Raw genomic sequence first — 25,755 nt, 5'->3', positions numbered from 1 at the left:
CCCCATACTCCCGGAGCACCCCCCACAGGATGCTCCTGGGGACACGGTCGTAAGCCTTCTCCAGATCCACAAAACACATGTGGACTGGTTGGGCAAACTCCCATTTCCCCTCCAGCACCCTAGTGAGGGTAAAGAGCTGGTCCATGGTTCCACGTCCGGGACGAAAACCGCATTGTTCCTCCTCGATCTGAGGTTCAACCATCGACCGGACCCTCTTTTCCAGCACCCTGGCATAGACCTTGCCAGGGAGGCTGAGGAGTGTGATCCCCCTATAGTTGGAACACACCCTCTGGTCCCCCTTTTTAAAAATGGGGACCACCACCCCGGTCTGCCACTCCAGAGGTACTGCCCCCAATGTCCACGCAATGTTGCAGAGGCGTGTCAACCAAGACAGCCCTACAACATCCAGAGCCTTGAGATACCCAGGGCGGATCTCATCCGCTCCCGGAGCTCCACCGCCGCGGAGTTGTTTTACTACCTCGGCGACTTCTGCCCCAGAGATTGGATGGTCCAACCCCAGGCCCTCCGGCTCTGTTTCCTCTATGGAATACGTGTTGGTGGGATTGAGGAGCTCCTCAAAGTATTCCTTCCACCGCCCGACTATATCCTCAGTTGATGTCAGCAGCTCACCACCCCCACTGAGAACAGTGTGAGCGTGTTGCCGCCTACCACCCCTGAGGCGCCGGACGGTTTGCCAGAATCTCTTCGGAGCCGATCGATAGTCTTCTTCCATAGCCTCACCGAACTCCTCCCACGCCCGAGTTTTTGCCTCAGCGACTGCCCTCGCCGCAGACCGCCTGGCCATCCGGTACCGGTCAGCTGCTTCAGGAGACCCACAGACAAGCCATGCCCTGTAGGCCTCCTTCTTCAGCCTGACGGCTCTCCTCACCTCCGGTGTCCACCAGCAGGTTCGGGGGTTACCGCCGCGACCAGCACCAGCGACCTTGCAGCCGCAACTTGCAACAGCCGCCTCCACAATGGCGGAGCGGAACATGGCCCATTCGGACTCAATGTCCCCCACCACCCCCGGGACGCGGTTGAAGCTCTGCCGGAGGTGGGAGTTGAAGACCAAGTTGACAGGTTCCTCCACCAGGCGTTCCCAGCAGACCCTCACTACTCGTTTGGGCCTACCAGGTCTGCGAGGCGTCTTCCCCTGCCATCTGATCCAACTCACCACCAGGTGGTGATCAGTTGACAGCTCTGCTCCTCTCTTTACCCGAGTGTCCAGAACATACGGTCGCAGGTCATGTAATCTATTAAATAGTTTTTCTCTGGTCTTTTAACAAGCTCCAGGTTTTAAAGCTCCCATTAGTTCTTAAACAATATATCAAATAAATGACAGTGCTGTTGCTTTAGTTGTAACTTGAAACTTCCATAGCAGCTTATTATTCTGCTGTCTTATCCAGTATCTAGTACATTCATTAAGACAGTTGGTGTTGAATCAATAAATAATTGTTAATTATGTAGAAAATCAACCAGGAAGGGAAGTTTAATCAGAGCTCTGCACAATAAAACATGAATAAATGGTATAAATGTGAAATGTAATGTGAACATTTACAGAAAAGAAAGTGATAAATAAATGAGCAAATGTATTAACTTTAAATACTTCAATAAAGATCAGTTCTCAATAAAATAGTTGAAGAGAAAACAACAATCTGGTGAAATACAAGTAAAAACAAGAGAAAACCTGCAAATGAAGTGTAGTGAATATGTAGTCATGTAATGAAGTGAGTCATAATACTGTATGAGTAGGACCAAATCAAATGATGCAGGGTCTCTTCTAAAATCACTAGAGGGCAGTCAGAGTCAAGTTTCTCTCTTCACTGTCATAAAGAGACTCTCTGCTGTTCTCATTGATCTGAATGTTTCTTAAACTCTTGATATTGTCAAAGTTCAAATCTTTCTACCTTGAACAAAAGATGAGCAGCAGGAAGAAGATGCTGCTTATTCTTGTGTTCATTCAAAGAAACAGATCAACAGACCCTGACTCTCTACCCAACATGATGAATGGAATCAGTTCAACATGATACAGCAGAGTATGTCTGATATATGACTGGTTGGAAAGTTACATTTCATGACTAAATGATTGATCAGAGGTGATTTCCAGGTGTGTGTTCACTCTGCAGAGAATCAGTGAGCAGACTTTTCTGTTGGCTCCACTTAGAGCAGCACTGATGCTTCACATGTTTGATTCATCCTATGCAAACTCAGTGACCTTCCATGTTCCTCAGCTATAAAACCATCAGACTGTCAGTGGAGTTCACAGCAAGTCAGCTTCACCAACAAACATGTTTCCTGTAGCTCTGTTACTGCTCCTAGCAGCTGGATGTGAGTCTCTTTAGATGATAGTCAGCACATGTTGTTTTCTAATATAACCTGATCATTTGATAGAAAACCTTTTCTTCTTTTAACAGGTGTGAAGTGTGAACAGTTGAAACAGCCAGCCTCTGTGACTGTGCAGCCAGGTCAACGTCTGACCATCACCTGTCAGGTCTCTTATTCTCTCAGCTGGTGGACAGGTTGGATCAGACAACCTGCAGGAAAAGGACTGGAGTGGATTGGGGTGAAAGGCACTGGAGGTTCATCCTACAAAGATTCTCTAAAGAACAAGTTCAGTATCGACTTAGACTCTTCCAGCAAAACACTGACTCTAAATGGACAGAATGTGCAGCCTGAAGACTCTGCTGTGTATTACTGTGCCAGAGAGTCACAGTGGTTAAAGTGAACAGAGAGGCTGTACAAAAACATCCAAGTATTTATTTCCACTAGAACCTCCAGGGGGCAGTAGAAGACCTAAAATATGAAGTTCAACACAAACAGTGAAGACAGCAATCAGCTGATGATGAGCTTTGTTACTGTCCATTATAGTGGTGATAGATCATCAGTCATCAAAGGCTCGTTCACCATCTCCAGACAACAGCAGGTGAATCTGCAGATCAAGATTCAATATGTTTATTATGGTGCTCCAGAGACACAGTGACACAAGAGGGAACATTATTCGTCACAGCCCAGTTACCCATCTCCCTCAAAGTACTTTTCCATTGATTGAAGTTTTGCTCCTTTATAAACACAAAAATGTGAGATGTCCACAATCAATAATCATTTTAAATCATTGGTGTGACTTTGTGAGATGACAAAAAAAAGAAGTTTGTCATTTCTCAGAATAATGACGACTGTACCTGATATCTAAACCAAGACTGACATTTTGTAATTAATAAAATCCTCATGGTTGTAGTGTTGATGATAAACACAGATCAGAGAGGATTGACTTGATGACATCAGTTATTCATTTTACCAAATAGAGGACTGGTGTGTCTGTGTGTCTCTGAGAGGACAATGACGTTTAAGTCAAATTGTGAGTTGATTCCCTTGAATGTGACTTTAATAGATGGAGTGATGTAGGAGGAGCTGACTGTAACCAAATTCTCACAGGGCTCCAGTCGACATCATATTTAAAGGGGAGTTGAAAACCTACTAATCACACTGTCAACATGGCTGACAGAAAGCTGACACTCTTGGTGGTTGCTCTGTTTGTTTGGAGTGGAGCTGAAGGTTGGACCATAACAGAGTCTGAACCAGTGGTTAAAAGACCTGGAGAGTCTCACACACTGACCTGTACAACATCTGGACTGGACTTCAGCAGCTACTTTATGGTCTGGATCAGACAGGCTCCTGGAAAAGGACTGGAGTGGATTGCTTCTAATTATGATGACAGTAGCAGTTATCACTCTCAGTCAGTTCAAGGCCGGTTCACCATCTCCAGAGACGACAGCAGAGAACAGCTGTTTCTGCAAATGAACAGTCTGAAGACTGAAGATTCTGCTGTTTATTATTGTGCTAGAGACTCACAGTGACTGAAGTTGGTTGAGCAGCTGTACAAAAACTTATCGTATCAAGACACAGTGGTTTAAATGTGTCTTGATTTTCTCCTAATTTTCCTCTGAATATATGAACTATATCAGAGCATTTCATCTTCATTTTAATCTATTTAAATACATTCTGATGAAAGATCATCACTGAGTACATTTGTTATCTTGTGTCATTGCCTCATTTATTCAAATATCCATGTTTCCATCTTCTCTTTGTGAGAAATGAAAACCAATACCTGAACATTTCTTCTACATTTAGACTGATTTGAATTGAACTGTTTTACTATCAGTCATATGTAAATACATCCTCTTGTGTGTTGCCTCATAAGGAAGTGAGGTGTGTGTCTGTGTGACAGAAGAGCTCTGATCAGATCCTTTCCACACAGCTGTGTATTACTGTGTACGTGGCCCCACAGGGACACTAACCACCAACAGACCTGAACAAAAACCTGTCAGTGTCTGAACACTTGGAACATGAAGCCACCAGAGGAGGAGCCCTCACACCACTAATGATTTCAGCTGGGTTTACTGTTACAGTACAGACAGAAACAGTCTTTAGATTTGATCAAATGTTCTCAGTGTGACGTGACTTTAAAAATTGAATCTAACAAGACATTCATCTTTAAGAAGCCAAATGTATCTTCCATCATTACTGAATAAATAGCATACAGTTATCATTTGTCTTTTTATTTAAATAATTAATAATTGTGCTGGAATGGTCTGGCAGTGGTTGGATTGAAACAGGAGGCTTGTTTCGATCCAACCAAGTGTTTATTCAGCAGTGTAAATCATTACAACAAAAAAAGGACTTACAAGACACAACAAAAGAAATCCTGACTAATGTGCTTTGGTGGCCTGAGGTCTGGTAGCAGCTCTGCCAATCAACAAGTCCCCCTTGTCTCTGTGAGAGGGGTCCCTTTTATAGGCTGCTACTAATTACACTTCAAGCTCTACCACTGAACAGGTGGGCTCCCTCCCTAGATCCACCATACAAGATCATGGTAAATCACATTAATGAACAAATTCACATACTCACATATCATAAAATCAACTTCTGAAGATCAGATACAGGTTGAATGAATGTTTCAGGCCAGTCATGAATTTTACTGGATATTAAAATCAGACTAACAAAACCAACAAGTCCAGTCCAGCTGCATCCTTCCTGAGGGGAGGAGTCAATGCAAAACAAAGATGTCTTCCACCTCTACTTATCTGACTGCAGAGAGGATGACAGAGAACAGTGGACACACAGTTTAACATGATGGACTGTAGGACAGGACTGCTGCTTTTAACTATCTGCTGGGCAGGTCAACACTTTCACTCATCTTCATTTAACATAGCTTTGATTGGAGTCAGCAGGTTATTTCACTTGATGCTTTTTATTCTCTTGACAGGTGTTGATGGTCAGACTCTGACACAATCTGAACCACCAGTGGTTAAAAGACCTGGAGAATCCCACACACTGACCTGTACAGGCTCTGGATTCACATTCAGTGACTACAGGATGGTCTGGGTCAGACAGGCTCCTGGAAAAGGACTGGAGTGGATTGCATATATTAGATATGACAGTGCTTACATCTTCTCCTCTCAGTCAGTTCAAGGCCGGTTCACCATCTCCAGAGACAACAGCAGAAAGCAGGTGTATCTGCAGATGAACAGTCTGAAGACTGAAGATTCTGCTGTTTATTATTGTGCTCGATGCTCACAGTGACTGAAGTTGGTTGAGCAGCTGTACAAAAACCTCCACAAACGACAAACAGCAATAAGACTCAGAGACAGCTGGGTTTTCTGTCTGAGTGTTTGATACTTAATCATCAATCATCATGTCTCAGTGCATCATTATACAAGTACAAACCATATGAAATCAGCTGGATAACAAGGATTTTAAACCATGATTTTGGTTGATTAGGAATGTGCGAATAGAGGCAAAAAATAAAAAAAAATAAAAAATAAAAAATACTTCACAATGACCTACAGGTGGCAGCAAGACATCATGAATGAGAGGATAGAGAATGAAATACAGATGCACACTGGGAAAGGAGCAGCTGTGGTTGTGGTTTGTGACTTCCTGTTTCATATAGTTGCCAATAACAAGTTGTTTTTTGGATAACCAATGGATAATAATGATATTTTACAGCAGTGTTGAATGACACATGAACTGTAAGTGGACATTTCTCCAGAATATTCCAAATCTAAAACTGGTCCAGTTGCTGCTGAGAACAACAATATGAATCAAGTTAAAAACTGCAGTAACACATTGAAGAGAAGTTGTGAAATATATATCATTAATATTGAAGTTGATTTAGCAGCTTATTTCTCCATGAAGTTGTTTATTTATGGAGTCAATAGGAAGCATCATCATCATTTATTTGGAGTTGTGTCTTTGTCCAGTTGAAGCTTCAAGGTGTAAATATCCAAATGTAGAATAATGATCTACATAGTTGAGTTTTCAGAGATGTGTGAAATATGGTGTGTTTCTCTTTGAGGAGGAGGAGTCAATGCAAAACTGATATCTTTGATGTGTTTATATGTGTTGCAGAGCAAAGGTCAGCTCAGTCTAACATACACACTGCAGACTGGACAAAGACAAGTGACTTTTACAATGATCACACCTGTTATTTTCTTCATCATGTTTTGTACCTTGGCTGGTAAGGACATGGAAATGTGTTGGACAAACAAAGTGATGTGAAGACAATGTGACTGAACTAATGAGCTGTTTCCATTTCTGCAGGTACTGAGGGTCAAACACTGACTGAGTCTGGACCAGTGGTTAAAAGACCTGGAGAATCCCACACACTGACCTGTACATATGCAGGGTTCGGTGGTAATATTCATGGTGCTTGGCTCAGACAGGCTGCTGGAAAAGGACTGGAGTGGATTGCCTGGATTCAAGATGACAGTAGCAACAAATACTACTCTCAGTCAGTTCAAGGCCAGTTCACCGTCTCCAGAGACAACAGCAGAAAGCAGGTGTATCTGCAGATGAACAGTCTGAAGACTGAAGATTCTGCTGTTTATTATTGTGCTCGAGACTCACAGTGACTGAAGTTGGTTGAGCAGCTGTACAAAAACTCAACTCATCATCCAGATCAAACATTTTCTTTCTTTGTTTCACATTCATGTAATAAACTTTAATTTAACATCATCAACACATCCAGAGAAACACAGTCTCAATAAACCTTCTTCATTCAGATGGTTTTTGTTGCAGCAGACTGTGAAGGTTAAATATTCTGTTGATGTGAGTGTAAATGTGAATGTGTTCGTTTGACTTGTTATAAAACAGTCCATCCTTCATTTCTAATGTGTTTTTATCCTCTCTGTAAAGTGACCTTCCTCACAGTCTCCTATGAAGACTTGATATGAAGCTGTCAGCTGCAGCAGAAGAAGAGGAGCTCCCATCAGATCTCCTTCAACACCAACATGTTCTCTGTAGCTCTGCTGCTGGATCCTGTGAGTCTCACTGAGGCAGAGACTCTGACAGTATGATCACAGCACACTGACTCCTCTTAATGGCTCATCTCTCTCACCTTTCTTTACTGACTGGGATCAATGTTGGATGGTTTCATTCAGTTCAAATGTCAGTTGACTTCATATACAACACTCAGAGATGTAATCTTTTTCTCAATGGTTACAGAAGATAAAAATAGCGACAAAGCTTTTTAAATTTTCCTGTTTTATATTTTTATTGTTATTCACTACTGTCAGACTTTAACTATTGTTTCAATAGAGTAAATGCAGAGACATTTTCAGAATATTCTAGTTTTAATGAGATTAAAATACAATTTGGAAAACAGAGGTGATTCAGACATGTCTGAACTCTGCAGATATAATAACACTGAGAGAACGACTGACTGGACTCAGACCAACATCCATCCTTTATGTGTTGAATTCTATGCAAACTCAGTGAGCTTCTTTGTCACTCAGCTATAAAAACTCCTTCATTGACATCAGACTGTCAGTGGAGTTCACAGAACATCAGACTCAACATGTTTCCTGTAGCTCTGCTGCTGCTGTTGGCAGCTGGATCCTGTGAGTCTCTCTGGGTTTGTCTCAGTCAACAGTTGTTCTTCTGCAGAGTCACTTGATAGATAGAAACTAAACCTTTTCTTCTTTTAACAGGTGTGAAGTGTGAACAGTTGACACAGCCAGCCTCTGTGACTGTGCAGCCAGGTCAACGTCTGACCATCACCTGTCAGGTCTCTTATTCTGTTGGCAGCTACTACACAGCTTGGATCAGACAACCTGCAGGAAAAGGACTGGAGTGGATTGGGATGAAAGCTGGTTCAACTTCATACTACAAAGATTCACTAAAGAACAAGTTCAGTATCGACTTAGACTCTTCCAGCAACACAGTGACTCTAAATGGACAGAATGTGCAGCCTGAAGACTCTGCTGTGTATTACTGTGCCAGAGACTCACAGTGGTTAAAGTGAACAGAGAGGCTGTACAAAAACATCCAAGTATTTATTTCCACTAGAACCTCCAGGGGGCAGTAGAAGACCTAAGATATGAAGTTCAACACAAACAGTGAAGACAGCAATCAGCTGATGATGAGCTTTGTTACTGCCCATTATAGTGGTGATAGATCATCAGTCAACAAAGGCTGGTTCACCATCTCCAGACAACAGCAGGTGAATCTGCAGATCAAGATTCAATATGTTTATTGTGGTGCTCCAGAGACACAGTGACACAAAAAGGGAGGGACGCTGGAGAAAAACTCAACACATTAAGTAGAGCAAAAAGAAAAACCTCTCAGTGTCTGAACACTTGGAACATGAAGCCACCAGAGGAGGAGCCCTCACACCACTAATGATTTCACATCAGATCACTGAGAGAAACAGTTCAGCATCTGTCTATCTTCCTCCATTAGTGGCTCACAGTAACTTTGAAACTGACTTAAACACAGATTGAAGTAGTAACATGTGATCTTTGATCAGACACAAGTGAGTTTGTAACTTTGAAGTTTGACCTGCCTCTGATTAACTTATTCCTCATTGAGGATTCCTCACTGAACACTGAATAAATTATGATGTGCCTTTATTTGCATAGCACATTTCAAATCAACATTACAAAGTGTTTCACAAACACATTAAAAAAAAGAACATAATTAAAACTTATTTAAAACTCAAGTCAGACCAACAAATGCTCTTCGATAAATGTATCTGACCTGATTTCCTCAGGCAGATCATTCCACAGCCGTGGAGCCCAGACTGCTAACGCCCTGTCACCTTTAGTTTTCAGCCGGGCCCCTGGAACAGACAGTAGACCTCTGCCTGAGGATCTCAAGGTACGTGCTGGCCTGTATGGTGCTAAAAGGTCAGCGACGTAGTACATGGGACAGCCATGAGGAGCTTTAAAAGTGATCAATAAGACCTTACAATCGATTCTAAAACATACTGGGAGCCAGTGGAGATCTGCTAAAACTGGAGTGATGTGATCCCTTTTCCTGGTTCTGGTTAAAAGCCTGGCCGCTGTGTTTGGGTCTGTCTGGAGTCGTGAAAAAGCGTGGGGGTGTTGTGGGGTTTTTGATGTCATGTAGGCAGTTGTGTGTAGGGTAGTCTACACCTTTTAAATGTCTCGTTAGGGCACCACCTCCTGTTATCGTAGGAAGAACACAGGTTAAATCAATTTATCAGTCTCAATTAAATAATTTGCATATCTGAAGGAGTGAATCCTTTACTACAATTTGTACCAGTCATTCTGGACTCTCTGCTAATCATTCTCAGGGATTTTAACAGAGCAAATCTCAAACTTGAAATGCCTAAATATAGACAGCACGTGACGTGTCCCACCAGGGACATGAACACTTTAGACCACTGCTACACTACAATAAAGGACGCATATCGCTCTGTTCCCCGCGCTGCTTTGGGACTTTCTGACCACTGGCTGGTCCACCTCATCCCAGCTTACAGGCAAAAGCTGAAATCTGCTAAGCCTGTAGTAAGAACTGTGAAGAGATGGACAGACGAGTCAAAGATGCAGTTACAGGCCTGCTTTGACTGCACTGATTGGAGCGTCTTTGAAGCAGCAGCCTCAGATCTGGATGAACTGACTGACACTGTGACATCTTCGATCGGTTTTTGTGAGGACATGTGCGTGCAGACCAAAACCTTCTGCACGTTCAACAACAACAAACTATGGTTCACTGCAGAACTGAGACGGCTACGCCAGGACAAGGAGGAGGCCTACAGGAGTGGAGATCGGGACCTGTACAAGCAGGCCAGGAACAAGCTGACAAAGGAGATCAAGGCAGCAAAGAGGAACTACACTGAAAAGCTGAAGGACCGTTTTTCTGCCAACGACTCTTCTGCAGTTTGGAAAGGCCTGCAGACCATTACCAACTACAGGAGCCCATCCCCCCACCCTGTGGGGAGCCCCCGCCTGGCTGAGGACCTCAGTGACTTTTACTCCAGGTTTGAAAGGACTTTCACACCTTTCACTTCCCCCACCATCTCCATTACAAAAGGACTAGCTGTACCCCAAACCACCCCCGTACCCGACCCCCTGCCTGCGCTGAGGATCTGCGAACAGGATGTGCGTCAACTCTTTCAGAGACAGAGGATTAGGCAGGCCCCGGGACCCGATGGTGTGTCTCCGTCCTGCCTGAAAGTCTGTGCTGACCAGCTGGCTCCCATCTTCACTCAGATCTTCAACAACTCCCTGGAGCTGTGCGAGGTTCCCTCCTGCCTCAAACGCTCCACCATCATCCCGGTTCCCAAGAAGTCCCCTGTCACAGGATTAAACGACTACAGACCAGTCGCCCTGACATCTGTGGTCATGAAATCCTTTGAACGACTGGTGCTGACCCATCTGAAGGACATCACGGATCCCCTGCTAGACCCCCTGCAGTTTGCCTATAGAGCAAACAGGTCAGTAGATGATGCAGTCAACATGGCTCTTCACTACATCCTGCACCACCTAGACTCTGCAGGGACCTACGTACGGGTCCTGTTTGTGGATTTCAGCTCTGCGTTCAACACCATCGTCCCGGAGATCCTCCATCAAAAACTGTCCCAGCTCACCGTGCCCCCCTCCACCTGTCAGTGGATTACCAGTTTCCTGACTGACAGGAGGCAGCAGGTGAAACTGGGTAATTTCACTTCCAGCACCCGTTCCCTCAGCACTGGCGCCCCCCAGGGATGTGTTCTCTGCCCACTGCTCTTCTCCCTTTACACTACTGACTGAACCTCAAGGGACCCCTCTGTGAAACTCCTGAAGTTTGCAGACGACACCACCGTCATTGGACTCATCCGGGACAGCGACGAGTCTGCATACAGAAGGGAAGTGGAACAGTTGGTCCTCTGGTGCAGTCAGAACCACCTGGAGCTAAACCCGCTCAAGACTGTGGAGATGACAGTGGACTTTAGGAAGAGACCCACATCAACATCTCCTCTCACCATTCTAAACAGGACAGTTCCAACTGCAGACTCATACAGGTTCCTCGGGTCCACAATTTCACGGGACCTGAAGTGGACCTCCCACATTGACTCCATTAGGAAGAAGGCCCAGCAGAGGTTGTTCTTCCTGCGTCAGCTCAGGAAGTTCAACCTGCCTCAGGAGCTGCTGACCATCTTCTACACAGCTATAGTCCAGTCTGTCCTGACCACATCCATCATTGTCTGGTTTGGATCCGCCACCAGGCAAGACAGGGACAGACTGCAGAGAACAGTCAGGTCTGCAGAGAGGATCATTGGTACTGATCTTCCCTCCATTCAAGACCTGTACCGGTCCAGGGTCAGGAAGCGGGCCAGAAAAATCACCACAGACCCCTCACACCCTGGCCACAATCTGTTCAGACTCCTCCCCTCAGGCCGGCGTTACAGAGCGCTGTACGCCAAAACCACCCGACACAAGGACAGTTTCTTCCCCTGGGCTGTCGCTCTGTTGAACTCTGAGTAGTCACAGAGTGTCAGTCCATACACATGATCAATAAACTATTTTTGTATATACTCACTGTACAATAACCCCAGTTTGGTGTATATATTATCCTGTTTTTATGTGTACAATTTGAAGATTTATTTTATTTTTATCTTATTTATCTTATTTTTTTTTAAGCAAGATCACAAAGTTACCAGAAAGATGGTTTATTTCAATATGTTACTTAATTTAAAACAAGTACAACAGTGTGGTGAGCCCCTATAGCTGAAGATTGTTCTCTTATCTTTCAGGCCTCTTCAGCCATGCCTTTCACCTAACACAAGTGTGAATGATTAGGATTAGAGAGATTAAGTCCATTCACCACTTAGAGACACCAAGACTGACTCCACAATGTCAGCGGAGGAGCAGAGGGACGTAAAACTCATTCTAGTTGTCTCCTTCCTGAGAGGAGGAGTCAATGCAAAACAAAGATGTCTTCCACCTCTACTTATCTGACTGCAGAGAGGATGACAGAGAACAGTGGACACACAGTTTAACATGATGGACTGTAGGACAGGACTGCTGCTTTTAACTATCTGCTGGGCAGGTCAACACTTTCACTCATCTTCATTTGACATAGCTTTGATTGGAGTCAGCAGCTTATTTCACTTGATGCTTTTTATTCTCTTGACAGGTGTTGATGGTCAGACTCTGACACAATCTGAACCAGTGGTTAAAAGACCTGGAGAATCCCACACACTGACCTGTACAGGCTCTGGATTCTCACTCAGAGACAGAAGCATGCAGTGGGTCAGACAGGTTTCTGGAAAAGGACTGGAGTGGATTGCATATATTAGATTTGGAGATGATGGCACAAAAAGCTACTCTCAGTCAGTTCAAGGCCGGTTCACCATCTCCAAAGACAACGACAGACAGCAGGTGTATCTGCAGATGAACAGTCTGAAGACTGAAGATTCTGCTGTTTATTATTGTGCAAGAGACTCACAGTGACTGAAGTTGGTTGAGCAGCTGTACAAAAACCTCCACAGACAACAAACAGCAATGTGACTCAGAGGCAGCTGGGTATTCTGTCTCAATGTTTGATACTTAATCATAATTTTAAGTACAAACCATATAAGATATGAAATCAGGTCGATCAGAATTATATCAAAACATGATTTTGGCTAATTAGGAATGTGAGACAGACGTTATAGTGTTGATGATATACACAGATCAGAGAGGATTGACTTGTTGACATCAGTTCCCTAATTTTACCAAATATCAGAAGTCTCACATAGCTTCTATACAGAGACAACTAAATGATGATGTTAAAGGAGGTGGAAATGTTGTCAGAGGACTCTGCTGTGTTACTGGGTCAAATACACAAAGGAAGAACAGAGGCTCAACAAATACTTCACAATGACCTACAGGTGGCAGCAAGACATCATGAATGAGAGGATAGAGAATGAAATACAGATGCACACGAGGAAAGGAGCAGCTGTGGTTGTGGTTTGTGACTTCCTGTTTCATATAGTTGCCAGTAACAAGTTGTTTTTTGGATAAACAATGGATAATAATGATATTTTACAGCAGTGTTGAATGACACATGAACTGTAAGTGGACATTTATCCATAATATTCCAAATCTAAAACTGGTCCAGTTGCTGCTGAGAACAACAACATGAATCAAGTTAAAAACTGCAGTAACATATTGAAGAGAAGTTGTGAAATATATATCATTAATATTGAAGTTGATTTAGCAGCTTATTTCTCCATGAAGTTGTTTATTTATGGAGTCAATAGGAAGCATCATCATCATTTATTTGGAGTTGTGTCTTTGTCCAGTTGAAGCTTCAAGGTGTAAATATCCAAATGTAGAATAATGATCTACATAGTTGAGTTTTCAGAGATGTGTGATATATGGTGTGTTTCTCTTTGAGGAGGAGGAGTCAATGCAAAACTGATATCTTTGATGTGTTTATATGTGTTGCAGAGCAAAGGTCAGCTCAGTCTAACATACACACTGCAGACTGGACAAAGACAAGTGACTTTTACAATGATCACACCTGTTATTTTCTTCATCATGTTTTGTACCTTGGCTGGTAAGGACATGAAAATGTGTTGGACAAACAAAGTGATGTGAAGACAATGTGACTGAACTAATGAGCTGTTTCCATTTCTGCAGGTACTGAGGGTCAAACACTGACTGAGTCTGGACCAGAGGTTAAAAGACCTGGAGAATCCCACACACTGACCTGTACATATTCAGGGTTTGGTTATGATATTTATGCTGCCTGGATCAGACAGGCTGCTGGAAAAGGACTGGAGTGGATTGCCTGCATTAGTAGTGGTAGCAGCATCTACTACTCTCAGTCAATTCAAGGCCGATTCACCATCTCCAGAGACAACAGCAGACAGCTGGTGTATCAGTCTGAAGACTGAAGATTCTGCTGTTTATTATTGTGCTCGATGGTCACATTGACTGAAGTTGGTTGAGCAGCTGTACAAAAACCTCCAGTCCTTCTCCATAACATAATGATCCATGATAAAGCTCCTTTGTTTGAAACAGGACACAAAACACTTAATACAAACATTTTAAACAGTCCAGTCATTAATGATTGATGCTAAATTATTACATAAATGTTAAATAAATAAATCATTCCACTGAGAATGTCTCTCTCACTGTTACCATTATTTCTTTTCATTACTTGAGAGATAGTTGAAATCATTAAAAATAAAAATATCATCTGTGTAATTTAATATTTTTGAAATGTTTTGAAATTACATTTAAATATGTAATCTTGTTTTTTTTTTTTTTAGTTTACAGTAGTTTGGATTTCAGATTACACATTTTAGATTCTAATTGTTTTTAGTCTCGCTTAGTTCAAACTTGACCTTTGACCCTCAAAGTTTTATTCAGTTCATTCTGGGTCCAAGTGAACAAATTTCACTCAAACTGTTCCTGAGATATATAAGAATGAGAGAAACAACCTGGAAACATAATTCCTCCTTAAAAGCAGTCACCAAGAGAAGAGGGAGTTATCATTTAAAATGTGGATATAATGAAATACTTAAATGAATAGAAAAACAACATTTGACCTTTATGCATCTCATTAAAAAGAACCTTGAATGTGACTTTAATAGATGGAGTGATGTAGGAGGAGCTGACTGTAACCAAATTCTCACAGGGCTCCAGTTGACATCATATTTAAAAGGCAGTTGAAAACCTACTAATCACACTGTCAACATGGCTGACAGAAAGCTGACACTCTTGGTGGTTGCTCTGTTTGTTTGGAGTGGAGCTGAAGGTTGGACCATAACAGAGTCTGAACCAGTGGTTAAAAGACCTGGAGAGTCTCACAGACTGACCTGTACAACATCTGGACTGGACTTCAGTAGCAAGTGGATGCACTGGGTCAGACAGGCTCCTGGAAAAGGACTGGAGTGGGTTGCTATTATTAGAGCTGACAGTGCTGAGATCTACTACTCTGAGTCAGTTCAAGGCCGGTTCACCATCTCCAGAGACAACAGCAGAGAACAGCTGTTTCTGCAGATGAACAGTATGAAGACTGAAGATTCTGCTGTTTATTATTGTGCTGGAGACTCACAGTGACTGAAAGTGGTTGAGCAGCTGTACAAAAACTCAACTCATCAGGACACATTGGTTTAAATATATCTTGACTTCAGCTCTTTACATTTGTGGTCTTCAGTCAGCTTCATGGTGAATTTAGACAAACTAATGTGTGTTTTTCTTATATTTTCCTCCGAGTATAAGAACTATATCAGAGCATTTCATCTTCATTTTAATCTATTTAAATACATTCTGATTAAAGATCATCACTAAGTACATTTGTCATCTTGTGTCATTGCCTCATTTATTCAAATATCCATGTTTCCATCTTCTCTTTATGAGAATGAAAACCAATACCTGAACATTTCTTCTACATTTAGAGTGTTTTGAATTGAACTGTTTTACTATCAGTCATGTGTAAATACATCCTCTTGTGTGTTGCCTCATAAGGAAGTGAAGTGTGTGTCTGTGTGACAGAAGAGCTCTGATCAGATCCTCTCCACACAGCTGTGTATTACTGTGTGCGTGGCCCCACGGGGACACAAAACACCAACAGACCTGAACAAAAGGAAGAGGAGCCCTCACACCACTAATGATTTCAGCTGTGTTTACTGTTACAGTACAGACAGAAACAGTCTTTAGATTTGATCCAATGATCTCAGAGTGACATGACTTTAAAAACTGAATCCAACAAGACATTCAACTTCAAGAAGCCAAATGTATCTTCCATCATTATTGAATAAATGGCATAGAGTCATATCTATCTTTTTTAAAAAAAATAATGAATAATTAATTTAATTTGAACAAGCAACATATGTCCGCTAAAGATGTTTTAGTTGAGATGTCAAAACACAATTTAAAGCATTTGTTTTGGGGGAAATCCTCGTACAAAATGTTGTGATGAATAAAAAAAATGCATAATAATAATATAATGTACAAAATAATCACATATACATACATATATATATATATATATATATATATTGTAACAACTAATATAGTGCTGGAATGGCCTGGCAGTGGTTGGATTGAAACAGGAGGCTTGAGGCTCAGATGAGGTTCAGACCAACCAAGTGTTTATTCACCAGTGTAAATCATTACAACAAAAAAAGGACTTACAAGACATAACAAAAGAAATCCTGACTAATGTGCTTTGGTGGCCTGAGGTCTGCTAGCAGCTCTGCCAATCAACCAGTCCCCCTTGTCTCTGTGAGAGGGGTCCCTTTTATAGGCTGCTACTAATTACACTTCAAGCTCTACCACTGAACAGGTGGGCTCCCTCCCTAGATCCACCATACAAGATCATGGTCAATCACATTAATGAACAAATTCATATACTCACAGATCACAAAATCAGCTTCTGAAGATCAGATACAGGTTGAATGAATGTTTCAGGTCAATCATGAATAATACTGGATATTATAATCAGACTAACTAAACCAACAAGTCCAGTCCAGCTGCATCCTTCCTGAGGGGAGGAGTCAATGCAAAACAAAGATGTCTTCCACCTCTACTTATCTGACTGCAGAGAGGATGACAGAGAACAGTGGACACACAGTTTAACATGATGGACTGTAGGACAGGACTGCTGCTTTTAACTATCTGCTGGGCAGGTCAACACTTTCACTCATCTTCATTTTACATAGCTTTGGTTGGAGTCAGCAGATTATTTCACTTGATGCTTTTTATTCTCTTGACAGGTGTTGATGGTCAGACACTGACAGAATCTGAACCAGTGGTTAAAAGACCCGGAGAATCCCACACACTGACCTGTACAATTTCAGGGTTTGGTGGAGATTATGCAAATGTTTGGGTCAGACAGGCTCCTGGAAAAGGACTGGACTGGGTTGCTTATGTTAGTGGTGCTGGTAGACACCAATACTACTCTCAGTCAGTTCAAGGCCGGTTCACCATCTCCAGAGACAACGACAGACAGCAGGTGTATTTGCAGATGAACAGTCTGAAGACTGAAGATTCTGCTGTTTATTATTGTGCTAGAGACTCACAGTGACTGAAGTTGGTTGAGCAGCTGCACAAAAACCTCCAGTCCTGAATACTGACTGGATTAAACCTGAAGAGAAATAATGTATATTTTTCGCTGTTGGGAAAACCAACAAAACTAACCGTTAAACACATACATAATAAATAAATAAGCATTCTGGTTAAAACCCCTTGACACAACAGCCATTTTCAATAGTCATTGTCCAGGTATGACACAGTTTTATGGACAACAAATATGAATATAAATAAATATGAACTTATTTCCCTCTTTCCTCTTTGATGTGTTTATATGTGTTGCAGAGCAAAGGTCAGCTCAGTCTAACATACACACTGCAGACTGGACAAAGACAAGTGACTTTTACAATGATCACACCTGTTATTTTCTTCGTCATGTTTTGTACCTTGGCTGGTAAGGACATGAAAATGTGTTGGACAAACAAAGTGATGTGAAGACAATGTGACTGAACTAATGAGCTGTTTCCATTTCTGCAGGTACTGAGGGTCAAACACTGACTGAGTCTGGACCAGTGGTTAAAAGACCTGGAGAATCCCACACACTGACCTGTACATATTCAGGGTTCAGTGGTGATATTCATGCTGCTTGGATCAGACAGGCTGCTGGAAAAGGACTGGAGTGGATTGCCTGGATTCAAGCTGACAGTAGCAACAAATTCTACTCTCAGTCAGTTCAAGGCCGGTTCACCATCTCCAAAGACACAAGCAGAAAGCAGGTGTATCTGCAGATGAACAGTCTGAAGACTGAAGATTCAGCTGTTTATTATTGTGCTCGATGGTCACAGTGACTGAAGTTGGTTGAGCAGCTGTACAAAAACCTCCAGTCCTCATCAGAGACCCTCACATACATAGAAAGGGTACATTCTAAACACTTTTTTAATATATACATATATTTTTAGTCATTACCTCATGAATAATCATTTAACCCTCCTGTTACCTTCAAATTTATTAACACCTTTTATGCTTGAGGTTAATTTAACCCCACCAAGTTAAACCTCCAGAAAATGATTAGAATTAATATAAAATCTCACTGCGTGGCACAGTAGTGTGGTGGTTAGCACTGATGCCTCACAGCAAGAAGGTTCCGGGTACAAATCAATGGCCGACTCGGGCCTTTCTGCGTGAGTGTGAATGGTTGTCTGCCTCTTTCTCTATCTTTGTCTGTGATAGACTAGAGACCTGTCCAGGGAGTACCCTGCCTCTCGCCTGATGACAGCTGGGATAGGCTCTACCTGACCCCACCCAGCGATCCTTCACACTACAAGCAGTTACAGAAGATGAATGAATGCAGTTGTTAAGGTTACCTTATCTACATCAGTACAGACTGAGTATTACTGAAGATCTGCACTAATACCCAGTAGAGATGACTCAGCATGGAGTCTTTCTCCACAACATCTTGTTTTCAGTAGAATGTCTGTCAGGAAATCACGTTATTTAATTAGTTGTAATCCAAGTCAGTTGGATGTTTATTAAAATCGCACACTGAAAATATGGAGTTTAAAAATGTCCTGTGTTGTGATGTTAGACCTCAGAGTGATTGACAATTAAACATGAAAAGCAACAAGTGGGATGATTCAACAAACTGTAACAGTGTGTTAGTAGATGAGCCCCTCCCTCCTCAGGATATCCTGATGCAAATGTTCAGTGTGTGCAGTGTACTTCTGTCCTGCTGACTGCTCTTGTTCTTTGTGTGGAGCATCAGAGGTCACATCTCCAGCCTCAGGATGATGAACACACTCACTCTTCTGCTGCTTGCTCTCTCTCTGCCCTGTGAGTTCTCCTGCTTCCTTCTGTTTCATCTTTGATCAGACAACATTGACTGATGGCAGTCAGTGATAGCAGAGAACTTCCCAGATGACTGTCTGACTTTCTTCTGTGCTTCCTCTCTCCTTTCATCTCATCAGGTTGTGCAGGTCAGAGTATGGAGTCCATTCCTTCCAGTTCAGTAGTGAAAAGGCCTGGGGAGACTCTCAGTCTCTCCTGCAGGGGATCTGGCTTCACATTTAGCTGCTGCAGTATGCACTGGATCAGACAACCTGTAGGAAAAGCACTGGAATGGATTGGACGTATCTATAGCGATGCTAGCAAAACTGATTATTCTAGCAGTGTGCAAGGACGAATTGAAGTTACCAGAGATAACAGCAACAGCATGGTGTACCTGAGACTGTCCAACCTAAAGCCAGAGGACTCTGCTGTGTATTACTGTGCCAAACACTGACAGTGGTTAAAGTGAACAGAGAGGCTGTACAAAAACTCTGGAGAAAACATTTTCACTATGACCTCCAGGTGGCAGTAGAGGATATGAATTAGATGACATTAAATTAACAATGTCTCTAAATATGCCACAAACATGAACACTATGAAAGTAGCAGCTGACTTTGTGGTTAGTGACTTCCTGTTTCTTTGGGTTATGAATAGTAAACACATTATAACAACACATTGATCTACAGTCTGCAGTTCTCCAGCTACTGAGAGAAGGAGTCAATGCAAAACAAAGATGTCTTCCACCTCTACTTATCTGACTGCAGAGAGGATGACGGAGAACAGTGGACACACAGTTTAACATGATGGACTGTAGGACAGGACTGCTGCTTTTAACTATGAACCACCACCTTGACCTGGCAGCAGTGGGCCAACACCTCAACAACTCTCCGGTAGTGGGAGGTGGCTCACAGACTGGTGAAGGACAGAGTGCAACATGATAGGCCGTAAAAAGTGAGTCTTATGTGAGTGCAGAATTTTTTATTCATCTTTCTTCTTTCTTCAGGTAAGACACATTTAAACATAATATCTGCAGTGACTTCTTTATATTTTATTTTAAATTATGTTTATTGAGAAAAAAAAGTTGCATTCATATGTTCTTTAAATTTAAACTGACAGAGCAGATGAAACAGAGCTGACCAGATGTTTTTAATGAGGCAGTTTCTTTAAAATAATTAGAAAATATTCTTCTAAATCATTATCAATTAATTCAGGACGGTGTTTGATGTAATAGTAATGTTAATGTTACCGACCGGGAGATGAAAATCTACATGCTTGTGTATGTTTTTCCATTCTATCTGGTATTTATAGCGTATAAATGACATAAATATGGATCGTAACTACAGTAGAATAAAAAGTTTTTTATTGTCATTGTCTGGTGAAAAACAACCAAATACAGTTTGGCAGCTCTTTGGTTCAGGAGCAATAAAAATAGAAACTATAGCAGCTATACACAATAAAATACAATATATACAATAAAAGCAGAGTAGAATGTAACAGTGTAAACGGCCGCAGTGAAACTAAAATTAGAAATAAAATGTGGTGTGCTATATTTATTTTAGAGGAAGTTAAAGAAACGGTACGTGTTTGACTGAAACAACTCAACCTTGACTAAAAAATAGAAACAAGGAGGAAAAAGAAAGAAGAAAGAAAATTAAAATCATCATATGCACAAATTTGGAATGACGGTTAAATTATTTGTAATTAATCATATTATCTAATAACATGATGTGTAGTTTGAGACGATACACTTTCAAGTTTTTTATAGTTGTAATTGTATTGCATAATAATAAAATAAAATAAATTAATAATAACTTAAAAAAGCTCTCCTTTTTAACATATTTATGTTTTTACCAGATACAAAGATAAAATAATTGTGATAAAAAAAATAAAACTTGTAAAAACCGTATCCTTTGAATCGTGGCTGAGATATGTAAGAAAACAACTCAACCTTGACTAAAAAACAGAAACAAGGGAAAAGAAAGAAGAAAGAAAATTAAAATCATCATATGCACAAATTTGCAGTGATGGTTAAATTATTTGTAATTAATAATATTATCTAATAACATGATGTTTAGTTTGCGATGATACATTTTCGGGTTTTTTATAGTAGTAATTGTATTGCATAATAATAAAATAAAATAAAATAAAATAATAGTAAATTAAATAATATTAAATTAAATTAAATTAAATAATTTTAAAAAGCTATCTTTCTCTGTCTCGTTTTTTTACTTATTTGTGTTTTTACTGGACACAAAGAGAAATTAATTTTGCTAAAAAAAAAATAAACTTGTAAAAACTGTATCCTTTAATTTGTGGCTGAGATATGTAAGAAATTTAATTTGTCTTTATTGTAATTTTTGTCACTACATTTTTTAACAGCTCTTGATGATGCATGTGTTTTTAAACTACATTTTTGTGTATTTATGTATTTCAAACTCCTCTTCTTCCACAGGAACTGTTGCACCAACAGTTGCACCAAAGGTTTACCCTCTGGTTCAGTGTGGTTCTGGGGCTGGAGATCAGATCACTCTTGGCTGTCTCGCTCATGACTTCAATCCACAGAGTGTTACTTTTGCATGGACCAACGCTCGAGGGACCAATCTGGATTCTCAACAATATCTTTCACCTCTAGTTAACAATAACAACAAATATACAGGAGTCAGTGTGATCAAAGTATCCAGATCTGATTCTTTGTCTTACAATTGTTCTGTGACTCACGTTGGAGGAAACGGACATGTGCAGCTTCATATACGTATGTAACTTTTTATTTTAAAATATTTCTCTGTAATTTCTATCTGAGTCTCAGGTAACTGGAAATGAATACTGACTGCAGATGTTGTCAATTATTAAACATAAAATGACATAATTATGTATTTCTTTCTCTATTCAGCAATTCCTCCAAAGGTAACTTTGCTATCAGTGCCAAGTGGAGACAAACAGACTCTGGTGTGTACTGCTGAGGAGTTTAACCCTGGCAAACTGGAATTCAGTTGGAAAAAGAATGAAAGCACTGTTACTGACTTCACTGCTTGGAGCCCCAAAGACGTTCAGAATGGATATTCATCTGTCAGTGTCCTGAAAATCAGCAAATCAGACTGGGACAGTAAAGCTGTGTACACTTGTGAGGTGACTCACAAAGGACAAAAATATACCAAAGAGATCTCCAAAGGTACACAGTCATTAACATATGGAAATCTGAAGCTAATACTAAGAAGACTGTCTTTTCTCTTTTCCCGTCCAAAAAAAGTAAATAGTGCGGATTCGTAATTCATTTCATTACTTCCTCTCATGCAGATCCCATCACAGTGACACTGAATCCTCCAAATCACAAGAAGCTGTTTGAAAACAGCCAGGTAGAGTTGGAGTGTGTCGTCACAGGAAAGGACACGACCACTGTCTCTGAAACTACAATCAGTTGGCAGATTAATGAACAGACTGTGACAAACAACATTAATACACAAAACAGTGCACAGAGCAAAACCAGCAAACTGACTCGAAGTCTCACTGAGTGGAAGACAGTCAACACAGTGAGATGTTCTGCCACCAGAGGAGATATGACACCAGTTATCCAAGAGCTGACTGTGAACAAAGGAGGTAGGTAACTAAATGAAAAAGACTAGATATCAAACTGTAGCTATTCAACAAATGTATTGTTTTATTTATTGTTAATATTAGAGCTGTATCTGTATCAAGATGACTCAAACTCAGCTCATGCATGGATGTCCATGTTAATCTGAATCTCTCTTTCAGATGGAACAAAGCCAACAGTGACAGTTCACATCCTTCCAGACAAGGACATCGGTAAAGGAGGCTCAGCTGAGGTCACTCTGGTGTGTCTGGTCTCCAGTCCTGTGCTGCAGGATTACTACATCACCTGGTCAGAGGATGCTGGAGGCTTCACTGATGGCACCAGTTTCCCTCCACAGAAAACCACAAATGGCTACTCAGTTACAAGTCTTTACATCACCACCAAGGAAAAGTGGAACCAGAACAAGATGTTCTACTGTAACGTCTGGCCTGCTGGTAGTGATCAGCCTATGGAACCTCGAAACGTGTCTAAGGCCACAGGTAATTCATGTGAATGTGAAACATAGTAGACTGAGTTATAAATGTGGTTTTCTGAACTGATGTCTCATTAAGTATCAGAGTGAACTTTCTCCAATGAAAACCTGTTCATTCTCTAAATAGGAAATGCCACTAATCATTGTTGTTTTTTTCATAGCTTCCCCTCATGTAGCTCCCATCTCAGTGACACTGAACTCCCCAAATCCCAAAAAAATATTCAACAACAACCAGGTAGAGTTGGAGTGTAACGTCACTGGACAGGACAGAAACACTGTCTCTGAAACTACAATCAGTTGGCAGATTAATGGAACAACTGTGACAAACAACATTAACACCACAGAAGATGCACAGAGCAAAACCAGCAAACTGACTCAAAATCTCACTGAGTGGAAGACAGTCAACACAGTGAGATGTTCTGCCACCATAGGAGATATGACACCAGTTATCCAAGAGCTGACTGTGAAGAGAGGAGGTATGTAACTAAACATAGAGTGACTATTACAGGGATTGGTTGCTGTTGTTGTTGACTTCAGCTCAGTCATGGATCTCCTTGACTCTCTTTCAGATGGGACAAAGCCAACAGTGGCAGTTCACATCCTTCCAGACGAGCACATTGAAAAAGACAAGTCAGCTGAGGTCACTCTGGTGTGTCTGGTCTCCAGTTCCGTGCAACAGGATTACTACATCACCTGGTTAGAAGAAGGTGGAGTCTTCACTGATGGCGTCAACTTCCCTCCACAGAAGACCACAAATGGCTACTCAGTTACAAGTCTTTACATCACCACCAAGGAAAAGTGGAACCAGAAAAATGTGGTCTCCTGTAATGTCTGGCCTGCTGGTAGTGATAAGCCTATGGAACGTCGAGGAGTGTCTCAGGCCACGGGTAATTCATGTGAATGTGAAGAAAAGTAACGTTAAATGTTGTACTTTGTGCTGATGTGTCATTCAGTCTCTGTGTCATGAAAACGTGTTCGCTATGTGAACAAACATTGTTGTTTTCTTTGTCGTCATGGTGTGTTTCAAATCTGTCTTTGTCCCATTGTCCAGCAGCTTGATGAGTGTGCTGACTGTTTCAAATAAATGTTGCATTGAGAAACGTTTGTTCCGTGTGTACGTGAATGACAACATCTTAAAACAAGCACAAACACTCACTTTGTACCAGTAGTTTTCAGACAAGCCTCGCTTTACCGTTCCGTTGTTCAGCTGTTCATTGAGCGAGAACGAGTGTGTTGCCCTAATAAAAAAAAAATGTGCGTACATACACCTAACTCATCTAACCACCTATACTGTGCCTTCCTCTTCTTATTGTTCTTTAGAACGTTTTGCTCTGAACTGCACAGACGGTGCCACTGAAGAGGATGAGTTCAGCAGCCTGTGGTTCACATCCTCCTCCTTCATAGTCCTCTTCATATTCTCTCTCCTCTATAGCATGATATTCAGCCTGATCAAGGTAAACATGCAGAGTTTTTCTGAGTTTCAGCTTTTTAAAGGGCTACATGTAGTTTTTATTTTGTCCTGTAGGTTTGAGCCGTTCATTCCCATCTTCACAAACGAGAATAGAAACTTTCAAAAGTGGCCAGAGATACAGAGTGAATTTGTTGGGGATGATTGTGATGACTTCCAAGATGTGTGTGTTTCATTTTGAATCATTAATCATAAAGTTACAGTCATTTTTCAAACACAGTCCCTTATTTCCACAGGCTCAAAGGTGATTGGACAAATAAACCTCATCCTAAATAAAATGTTAAAAGTTTAGACTGCCTCAAGTCTGGAACCCATGGACATCCCGGTGGGATGGGTCAGTGGGTTTCCTGCTTTGTCATGCTTTGTCAGGCCTCTACTGCAGATGTCTTGTGGCTCTTCTACCTTTAGTTTTACCTTCAGCAAGTGAAATGCTGTTTGTTGAGCTGAGATCAGGTGACTGACTCAGACACTGACGACTATTCTGCTTCTTTACCTCCAAAAACCCCTGGGATACGTTCAGACAACGTGTTGGCTCATTGTCCATCTGTGCTGTGAACCATCATCTGCCATATCTGCTTCATTTGGAAGAATCTGAGCAGACAGTATATCTCCATACACTTCAGAATGCTTCTACCACATCATTAATAAATGCTACCGACCCAGTGCAACTGAAAGATGTCCATGTTCATGGACCACATGCTGTTCCAGAACTGCTCTGGCTCTTCAGATCATTTCTGGTGTGATATCCTCCAAATGTGATCTGGCCTAGGTTTATGAGGAGCTTTATGAATGGTTTGCACCTCGTGGGTTCCAAGCCTTCCCCACACTTTTTCTTCTTGAATGTGGTTCCAGAATTGCTCTGACTTGGGAGTCTAAATTGACCCATGAATTCTTGGTGCTCATGAATGTTTTGCACCTTGTGCTGAGCCCTCTGTATTTGCTCTCATGACGTCTCTGCTGCAGACTTTGATAATGCTGTGAAGGGGTTTCTCTTTACATATTAATGAGCTGTAATACACCTTCCTCCAGCCCTGGATTTTCAGAGGTCTAATCTGTCCTAAGAGGTTCATGAATGGTTTGCACTGAAGGCCTTTTTTTTATCTTGCAGAGCACACCAGTGTGTTCCTTTTTACCCTCACAATGTAACCAA

General features: G+C 41.4%; 1 gene segment (V, D, J or C); it reads left to right on the top strand.

Annotated features, from left to right (window-relative positions):
* The first annotated feature begins 21,462 nt into the window (after positions 1-21,462).
* Positions 21,463-23,654, top strand: LOC311506238 (Ig mu chain C region secreted form-like). The segment is given in 5 exons: positions 21,463-21,828; positions 21,967-22,245; positions 22,371-22,670; positions 22,827-23,144; positions 23,299-23,654.
* Positions 23,655-25,755: the final 2,101 nt, after the last annotated feature.

The sequence above is a fragment of the Chelon labrosus genome (genome assembly GCF_963514085.1).
Source record: "Chelon labrosus genome assembly, chromosome: 21".
Classification (NCBI taxonomy): Eukaryota; Metazoa; Chordata; class Actinopteri; order Mugiliformes; family Mugilidae; genus Chelon; species Chelon labrosus.
This window is presented reverse-complemented; position numbering and strand designations above follow the sequence as displayed.